This window comes from Diceros bicornis, chromosome 5, assembly GCF_020826845.1.
Source record: "Diceros bicornis minor isolate mBicDic1 chromosome 5, mDicBic1.mat.cur, whole genome shotgun sequence".
Classification (NCBI taxonomy): Eukaryota; Metazoa; Chordata; class Mammalia; order Perissodactyla; family Rhinocerotidae; genus Diceros; species Diceros bicornis.
In genome coordinates, this window is record NC_080744.1 from 75,863,557 (window position 1) to 75,873,456 (window position 9,900).

At 38.5% G+C, this 9,900-nt stretch overlaps 1 non-coding gene across 1 annotated transcript; it reads right to left on the reverse strand.

Moving 5' to 3' along the window:
- Nucleotides 1–9,798: 9,798 nt before the first annotated feature.
- On the reverse strand, nucleotides 9,799–9,867 carry LOC131406552 (small nucleolar RNA SNORD115). The gene has a single exon (XR_009220192.1). It is a non-coding gene; the product is annotated as a small nucleolar RNA SNORD115 (small nucleolar RNA).
- Between the last annotated feature and the right edge of the window lie 33 nt (nucleotides 9,868–9,900).

A 9,900-nucleotide genomic window follows, 5' to 3' on the forward strand; every position in this document is an offset into this window, starting at 1 on the left:
AGCCAGAGAAGATATATGTTCATACTGAAACCATAGGATCATTACCCTACACCATTCTCCATTTCATCTGACTGAGAGCAACTTTATTTCAACACATAACACATACAAACCAATTCTATAACATGAATTCTTGCCTTCATTAACTTTCAAATAGTCCCACACATCTGTATTTTTTATGAAATCTATTTCTCATTACTATTTTACAAAATACATATCCTTTAAGAAGCCATGTAAAATCTCTTTAAAAAGAATGCTTTTGTCATTTTCCTCATCTGGCTGTCTTCCTAACACCTGAGTTCTGTTTAATGCACTATTACTTGAAAGAACAACAAATGTTAACAGCAAATAATTGAAAATAAGAAATAGATATAATAAATATGTCTGATTAATATGTGTAATATTAATCACTACATCCTTCAAATGAATTAATTATCAATAATTATTATTGCTTAGATAAAGACTCAAAATACATTAAGAAAGTTGTTAGATTTCAAATCAAAATTTCTCAAGATACCAAGATACCTGAAGAGTCAAGATAATATTTATGATATGTAGATATAACATACACACAGAGAGGTAGACAGAAGTGTTTATAAGGATAGGGAGATGGTATAATATAAAAGCTATTCTTCAGTTCCAGATCAACTTCACTTATGGTGAAATTTGAATAATTCCTTCTCCCTAGCCACCAGATACTGTCTGAAAACAAAACGAAACAAAACAAAAGCACAGTCCAATAAGTGTCCCACTCAAAATGTCTGATGTACAAAAATAAGAATGAGATAAGATTAAGCAAGAAATGTAACCCATATTCCTTAAAACTGGCAGGCACATAACATATTTTAGATGGAGTAGAGAAAAACTTAGAAATCTATTCTAAAGAATGCATATGAAATAATGACGGGAATGTGTTAATAGATGGTACATCTCATAAGAAAAATGGAAAATATAAAAATGAACCAAATGGAAATTTTAGATATTAAAATTACAATATCTTTAATCCAAAAGACATTGGATAGAGGAAAATGATAGAGTAGGAGATCCCTAGCTCACGTCCCCCCAGACAATGATCTGGCAGCCATCTACAGATAAAAGTGCCTTTGTGGGAACTTTTGGGATCCAGTTGGAGATTGTGAAACCCCAGTGAAGCCCAAGACTGAGGAAAGCCACTTTGAGAAGGCTGACATGTGCCCTGATGGTAGGCTTGCTGAACACCATCCTGGCTGCAGTCCCCCTATGGACTCAGTGCCAGGCCTGCTTGGCTGTGGTCTTGAAACCAGCCCCACTCACCAAGGGACCCTAGAGGAGATACACTCATCTGTGCCCCATTTAGTAGCCTGCCAACATCAGACCTGACTGTGGATACTGAAGCAGTCCTGTGATCTGGCTCGAGCCCTGCTCTATCACAGTCCAGAATCATTCTTGTCCACTCAGGGACATGGCAGGAAACATGCCCATTTGTGACCCTGGTAACAACAGGCCCACTAACCTTAGTCCCAACTGTGGATCCTGACACAGCCCTGAGGCTCAGCTCTGGTTTTGCTCTACTGTAGTCCAGAGTCATCCCTGCCTACCCAGGAGCCCTGTGATGGCTGTTGGTGTCCCTGGTAGCAGGCCCACTGACACCAGTCTTGACTGTGGACCCTGAAACTCAGTTCCAGCCTCAGTTTTCCATGGTCTGGGGGCAATTCTTCCCCTTAGGGAATCTGCAGGAAACATGCTCTGCAAGCCCCTGGTAACAGGATCATCTACAGACTTGACTGTAGATCTAGAAACAGATGCATGACTTGCCTCCAGCCCTGTTCCACTATGGTCCCAGAGGCAGTTCCGTCCATCTGGTTATCCAGCAGGAACCATGTCTGCCTTCACCTTCTGGTAATAGGCCTGCCAACCATGGACCCAACTGTGGACTTGACAGCAGCCACGTGACCCAGCTCCAGCTCTGATCAACTGTGATCCTAGAGGTTGTTCCATTAGTCTGGAGGCTCAGTAGGAGAAAGTTTTCACCTGTTGAAACCAGTCTGTAAAGACAGGAAGAAGTGTTTTTTTCCATCAAATGCTCAGACATCAGTGCAAGGCTACACAGGCCAGGAAGAATCAGGCAAACATGAAACCACAAAGGAAACTAATAACACTCCAGGAACCAACCCCAAAGATACGCAGACATGTGAATTCCCTGACAAAGAATTCAGAATCCTTATTTTAAGGAATCTTAATGAGTTACAGGAGAACACAGATAGACAACTCAATGAAATCAGGCAAATAATACATGAACAGAATGAGAAGTTCAGTGGAGACAGAAATTAGGAAAAAAGATTCAGAAATTCTGGGATGTCAGCATCATGGCAGAGTGAGTTATTCCCTTTGTCTCTCGCCTCTAAGTTACAACCAAACAGACATTCATTAACCAACAGAGGATTCTCTACACAGCACAACAGGATGCCTGAGAGATCCACACAGCCATATATCTGAAAGTGGGTGGACTGGATCCCCAGGAAGCAGTGAAACTAGGTGAGCAGACCCCTCCCTCTCCTCAGTGACAGCAATTCAGTTCGCAGATCCTCACAGAGCAGCTGATGCAAATGTAAGTGGAGGAGGAAGCAGCCCAGGCCACACAAGAACACTTTCAGAGTGGGGAACTGGCCCGTAGAAGCACCCAACATGCTGTGGCAGCCCTGCCTGTGGGAATTCTCCCCACCAAGTGGTAGCAGCTCAGCCCCCATGAAGGTGCCCTGTCCACAAAGTGCAGCAGCTCAGCCAAATTGACCACAAGTGCAGTGCTGGCCTGTATGAAAGAAAGTGCCCCTCTTGCCTACTGCAGCAGCTCAGCTGGTCCCCTGCCAAGCTCAGTAGCCCCACCTGCATGAGAGTGACCTGCCTGCTGAGTGCAGAGGCCTCACCCCTGTAAGAAAAACCTGCCTAGCAGCTTTGGCCAACCCAAGCAAATGCAGAGCAGCTCTACCAGCAAAATTACCAGCAGAAAAGGTAGGATCAGAAAACACAGCTCTTGCCTCCCCCAGCAGTGGCAGGTGGAATCTGTGACCTGATACTACCACAAATGCATCAGCAAAGAATCAATTCATCAAATACCATGAAGAACTACAGTAAAACTTCAGAGAGGAAGGAAAACGACAAGTCTCCAGAAACCAAACTTAAGGTCGCAGAAGTTTACAATCTAAATGACAGAGAACTCAAAATAGCTGTCGTGAAGAAACTCAATGAGTTACAAGAAAACTCAGAAAGACAGCTCAATGGGCTCAGGAACAATATTAATGAGCAGAAAGAATACTTCTACAAAGAGATTTAAACCCTTGGAAAAAAGCTACAGAAATTCTGGATATGAAGAACACAATTAATGAGATAAAAAAATAATCTAAAAACCATAAAAAAGTAAACCTGACATTATGGAGGACATAATTAGTGAATTAGAAGATAGAAATATAGAAATGCATCAGACGGAGGAGGAGAAAGAACTAAGATTTAGAAAAATGAAGAACTTCTTTGAGAATATGCAACTCAATTAGAAAAGGCAACATAAGGACTATAGGTATTCCAGAGGTAGAAGTGAGGGAGAAAGGAGTAGAGAGCTTGTTCAAAGAAATAATAGCTGAGAACTTCCCAAATATGGGGAAAAAACTGCACTTACAATTACATGAAGCCAATAGAACTCCTAATTACATCAGTGCAAAAAGACCTTCTCCAAGGAATATAATAGTAAAACTGGCAAAAGTCAACGACAAAGAAAAAATATTAAGAGCAGCAAGGCAGAAGAAAATAACCTACTAAGGCACCTCTATCAAGCTTTCAGCAGATTTCGCAGCAGAAACTTTACACGCTAGGAGAGAATGGAATGATATGTTCAAAATACTGAAAGATAAAAACTTTCAGACAAGAATACTCTATCCAGCAAAACTATCCTTCAGACATGATGGAGAAATAAAAGCTTTCCCAGATAAACAAAACCTGAGGGAGTTCCTCACCACTAGACCTGCCTTACAAGAAATGGTGAAGGAAGCCCCCCTACCTGAAACAAAAAGGCAAACGTTTACAAGGCGATAAATAGACAGACAAGGAGATAAATAGACAGACAAAATCAGAAAATTGCAGCTCTCTATCAGAACAGGTTATGAAAAACTTAATTATAACACAAAAGATAAAGGGAAGGAAAGCATCAAAAATAACTATAAACACTTCAATATAGTCACAGACTCACTTCAAAAGAAGGATATTTTTTGGCAACAATAACTCAGAAGGGGAAGAGAGAAGATATGGAACCTGCTTAGGCTAATGGAGATAAGAGGCTATCAGAAAATGGACTACCTCACCTATCAGATATTTTACACACACCTCATGGTACCACTAAACAAAAAATAAGAGCAGAGACACAAGTCATAAATAAAGAGAAAACCATCACAGAAAACCCCAAAACTGAAATGGCAGTCAGAAATACAAGGGAAAAGAAACAATGGAAATATAGAACAACTGGAAAACAAGAGACAAAATGACAGTATTAAGCCCTCATATATCAACACTCACTCTAAATGCAAGTGGATCGAATTCTCCAATCAAAAGACACAGAGTGGCTGGACGGATTAAAAAACAAGACCCAACAATATGCTGCCTCCAGGAAACACATCTCACTCTAAAGACAAACATATGCCCAGAGTGAAAGGATGGAAGATGACACTCCAAGCAGATGGCAAGCAAAAGAAAGCAGGTGTTGCCATACTTACATCAGACAAAGCACACTTCAAGATAAAAAAGACAATTAGAGATAAAGAGGGGCAGTATACAATGATAAAGGGGACATTCCACCAACAGGATAACACATGAATATATATGCACCTAACAAAGGAGCATCAAAGTACCTAAAGCAACCATTAACAGATAGAAAGGGAGAAGTTGCCAGCAATACAATTATAGCAGGGGATCTCAACACCCCACGTACATCAATGGATAGATCATCCAGATAGATAGTCAATAAGGAAACAATGGATTTAAATGAAACACTAGACCAGATGGACTTAACAGATAAATATATATAAAACATCCTGTCTAAAAATAGCAGAATACACATTCTTCTCAAGAACATGCACATGGAACATTCTCAAAGATAGACCATATGTTGGGAAACAAGGCAAGCCTCAATAAATTTAAGAAGATTGAAAACATATCAACATCTTTTCCAACCATAATGCTATGAAACTAGAAATCAACTGCAAGAAAAAGGCTGGAAAATTCACTAATATGTGGAGAAAACAACATGCCACTGAACAACCATTGGATCAATCAAGAAATCAAAGGAGAAATCAAAGAATACCTTGAGACAAATGAAAATGAAAACACAACATATCAACTCTTATAGGATGCAGTGAAAACAGACAAGAAAAATCTCAAATAAGTTATCTTAAACTACATCTAACAGAAATAGAAAAATAAAGAAAAAACAAAGCCCCAAATCAGCAGAAGAAGGGAAATAATAATTAGAGGAGAAATAAATTAAATTGAAACAAACAAACAAAAACAGTAGAAAGGATCAACGAAACAAAGAGCTGGTTTTTGAGAAGAAAAACAAAATTGACAACCCTTAGCCAGACTCACTAAGAAAAAAGAGAGAAGGCTCAACTAAATAAAACTAAAAGTGAAAGAGGAGAAATTACAATGGATACCACAAAAATATAAAGGATTGCAACAGAATAATGTGAAAAACTATATGCCAACAAATTGGAAAACCTAGAAGAAAGAGATAAATTCTTAAGACTCATACAACCTCTGGAAATGGAATCAAGAAGAAATAGAGAATCGGAATAGACCAATCACAATAAAGAGATTGAAACAATAATAAAAAATTTCCCCGGTCCAGCCCCGTGGCTTAGTGGTTAAATGCGCATGCTCCGCTACTGGCGACCCGGGTTCGGATCCTGGGCGTACACCCATGCACCACTTGTCCGGCCATGCTGAGGCGGTGTCCCACATACAGCAACTAGAAGGATGTGCAACTATGACATACAACTATCTACTGGGCCTTTGAGGAGAAAAATGGGGGAAAAAAAAAAAGGAGGAGGATTGGCAATAGATGTTAGCTTAGGGTTGGTCTTCCTCAGCAAAAAGAAGAGGATTGGCATGGATGTTAGCTCAGGGCTGATCTTCCTCAAAATAAATAAATAAATTAAAAAAAAATTCCCAAAAAACAAAAGTCCAGGACCAGATGTCTTCTCTGGAGAATTCTACCAAACATTCAAAGAAGATTTAATACCTATCCTTCTCAAACTATTCCAAAAATTGAAGAGGATGGAACACTTCCTAACTCATTCGATGAGGCCAACATCACCCTGATACCAAAACCAGACAAAGACAATACAAAGAAGGAAAGTTACAGGCCAATATCACTGATGAACATAGATGCAAAAATCCTCAACAAAATATTGGCAAATCAAATACAGCAATACATTAAAAGGATCATTCACCATTATCAAGTGGGATTTATACCAGGGATGCAGGGACGGTTCAACATCTGCAATTCAATCAATGTGATATACCACATTAACAAAATGAGGAATAAAAATCACACAATCATCTCAATAGATGCAGAGAAAGCATTTGACAAGATACTGCATCCATTTATGATAAAAACTCTGAATAAAATGGGTATAGAAGGAAAGTACCTCAACATAATAAAGGCTATATATGACAAACCCTCAGCCAACACCATACTTAGTGGTGAAAACCTGAAAGCCAGTCTTCTGAGCGAGGAACAAGACAAGGGTGTCCACTCTCACCACTTCTATTCAACATAGTACTGGAGGTTTTGCCCAGAGCAATTAGGTAAGAAAAAGAAATAAAAAGTATCAAAATTGGAAATGAAGAAGCGAAACTCTTGCTGTTTGTGGACAACATGACTCCATATATAGAAAACTCTAAAGAATCCACCAGAAAACTGTTACAAATAATCAACTACCGCAAAGTTGCAGGGCATAAAATCAACTTACAAAAATCAGTTGCTTTTCTATACACTAATAATGAACTAGCAGAAAGAGAAGTCAAGAATACAATCCTATTTACAATCGCAACAAAAAGAATAAAATATCTAGGAATAAATTTAACCAAGGACGTGAAAGATCTATACACTGAAAAGTATAAGACATTATTGAAAGAAATTGAGGATGACATAAAGAAATAGAAAGATATTCCATCTCATGGATTGAAAGAATAAACATAAATAAAATGTCCATCTTACCTAAAGCAATCTACAGATTCAATGCAATTCCAGTCAGAATCCCAAAGACATTCTTCATGGAAATAGAACAAAGAATCCTAAAATTTATATGGAACAACAAAAGACCCCAACTAGACAAAGGAATCCTGAGAAAAGAGAACAAAGCTTGAGGCATCACAATCCCTGAGTTCAAAACATACTACAGAGCTATAGTAATAAAAACAGTGCGGTACTGGCACAAAAACAGACACACAGATCAATGGAACAGAATTAAAAGCCCAGAAAAAAACCACATCTCTATGGATAGCTAATCTTTGACAAAGGAGCCAAGGAATGGAGAAAGGAAAGTCTCTTCAATAAATGGTATTGGTAAAACTGGACAGCCACATGCAAAAGAATGAAAGTAGACCATTATCTTACACCAGACACAAAAATTAACTCAAAATGGATGAAAGACTTGAATGTAAGACCTGAAACCATAAAACTGTTAGAAGAAATACTCTTTGACCGTATACTCTTTGACATCGGTCTTAGCAGCATCTTTTCGAATACCATGTCTATCCATGCAAGGGAAATAAAATAAAAAATAAACAAATCCAACTACATCAGACTAAAAAGCTTCTGGGGACCAGCCCGGTGGTGTAGTGGTTCAGTTAGCACACTCCACTTTGTCAACACGGGGTTCGCAGTTTCGGATCCCGGGCGCAGACCGATGCACCACTTGTCAAGCCATACTGTGGCGGCATCCCATATAAAGTAGAGGAAGATGGGCACAGATGTTAGCCCAGGGCCAATCTTCCTCAGCAAAAAGAGGAGGATTGGCTTGGGATGTTAGGTCAGGGCTAATCTTCCTCACAAAAAAAGAGAATAAAAAAATAAAAAGCTTCTGTAAGACAAAGGAAACCATGAACAAAATGAAAAAACAACCCACCAACTGGCAGGAAATATTTGCAAATCATATATCCAACAATGGGTTAATTTCCAGGATATATAAAGATCTCATACGGCTCAACAACAATAAAACAAACAACCTGATCAAAAAATGGGCAGAGGTTAGGAACAGATACTTCTCCAAAGAACATATACAGATGGCCAACAGGCACATGAAAAGATGTTCAACATCATTAATTATTAGGTAAACACAAATAAAAACTACAATGAGATAACACCTTACACCTGTCAGAAATGGCTATAACTAACAAGACAAAGACTAACAAGTGTTCGAGACGATGTGGAGAAAAGGGAACCCTCATACACTGACGATGGGAATGCAAACTGGTGCAGCCACTATGGAAAATAGTATGGAGATTTCTCAAAAAATTAAAAATAGAAATACCATATGATCCAGCTATCCCACTACTGGGTATTGATCAAAAGCACTTGAAATCAACAATTCAAAGAGATTTATGCACCCCTATGTTCCTTGTAGCACTATTCCCAATAGCCAAGACATGGAAGCAACCTAAGTGCCCATCAACTGATGAGTCAATAAAGAAGATGTGGTGTGTGTGTGTGTGTGTGTGTGTGTGTGTGTGTGTGTGTGTGTGTATATGTATATATATAGAGAGAGAGAGAGAGAGAGAGAATGGAATACTACTCAGCCGTAAAAAAGACAAAATCATCCCATTTGCAACAACATGGATGGACCTTGAGGGTATTATGTTAAGTGAAATAATCCAGACAGATAAAGATAAACACTGCCTGATTTCACTCATGTGGAAGATAAACAGATGCATGGATAAAGAGAACCAATTAGTGGTTACCAGAGGGCAAGTGGGTTGGGGTGTATGCAAAAGGGGTAAAGGGGCACACATATATGGTAATGGATAAAAACTATACTATTGGTGGTAAGCACGATGCATTCTGTACAGAAACTGATATATAATAATGTACTCCTGAAATTATACAATATTATAAACCATTATGACCTCAATAAAATAACTGAAAAAAAAAATGACCCATTGCTTAAGCTGTGGGTCATTGATTCACCACATACAGCAAGGACCAAGAATATAGGTTCGTGTCTTTTGATAACCTGGCAAAAAATTATTTCCCTGAATAAATGAAGTTTCTCATCATCATCCCTTGGGTAAATATGCAAGGACTCATAACAGTAACAACTAGCATCATACATCGCATATATCTTCCTTTATAATATGGTAGTTCTCCTTTATCTGGGGGGCATATGTTCCAAGACCCCCGGTGAATACCTGAAACCATGGGTTTCTCTCTATATAATATGTGTATCTATATATAATATGCTCTCTATATAATATGTGTATCAGCAAAATAAACTATTGATGTTTTATAATGGAATGCATCTCTTGGGAGCAAGTCTTACTGAAACACATAATGAGAGAAAAAGAGCCAAGGAATGAGACATGAATATGCTATACTATTAGAAATTACAGATCACTGAAACAAAGCTTAAAGAATGAGAATTTTTTGTTTATTTATTGGTACATAAAAAAAGTTTAGCAAACAAGTTACCCATGAGGTTTCATATCTCAAGTTCAAAAAAAATTCCCCTATAAAGAAAATAAGGAGTCACTATTATCTATCCCAGGATTGTCATCCAAGGTGAGCCTCAGTGTAATTTTATCGAGCATGATTTTTGTCATCATTTCTCTTCAAGGCCTCAACCCTGACTGAAGCCATGGCACTCCCCATGTATACATGCACTT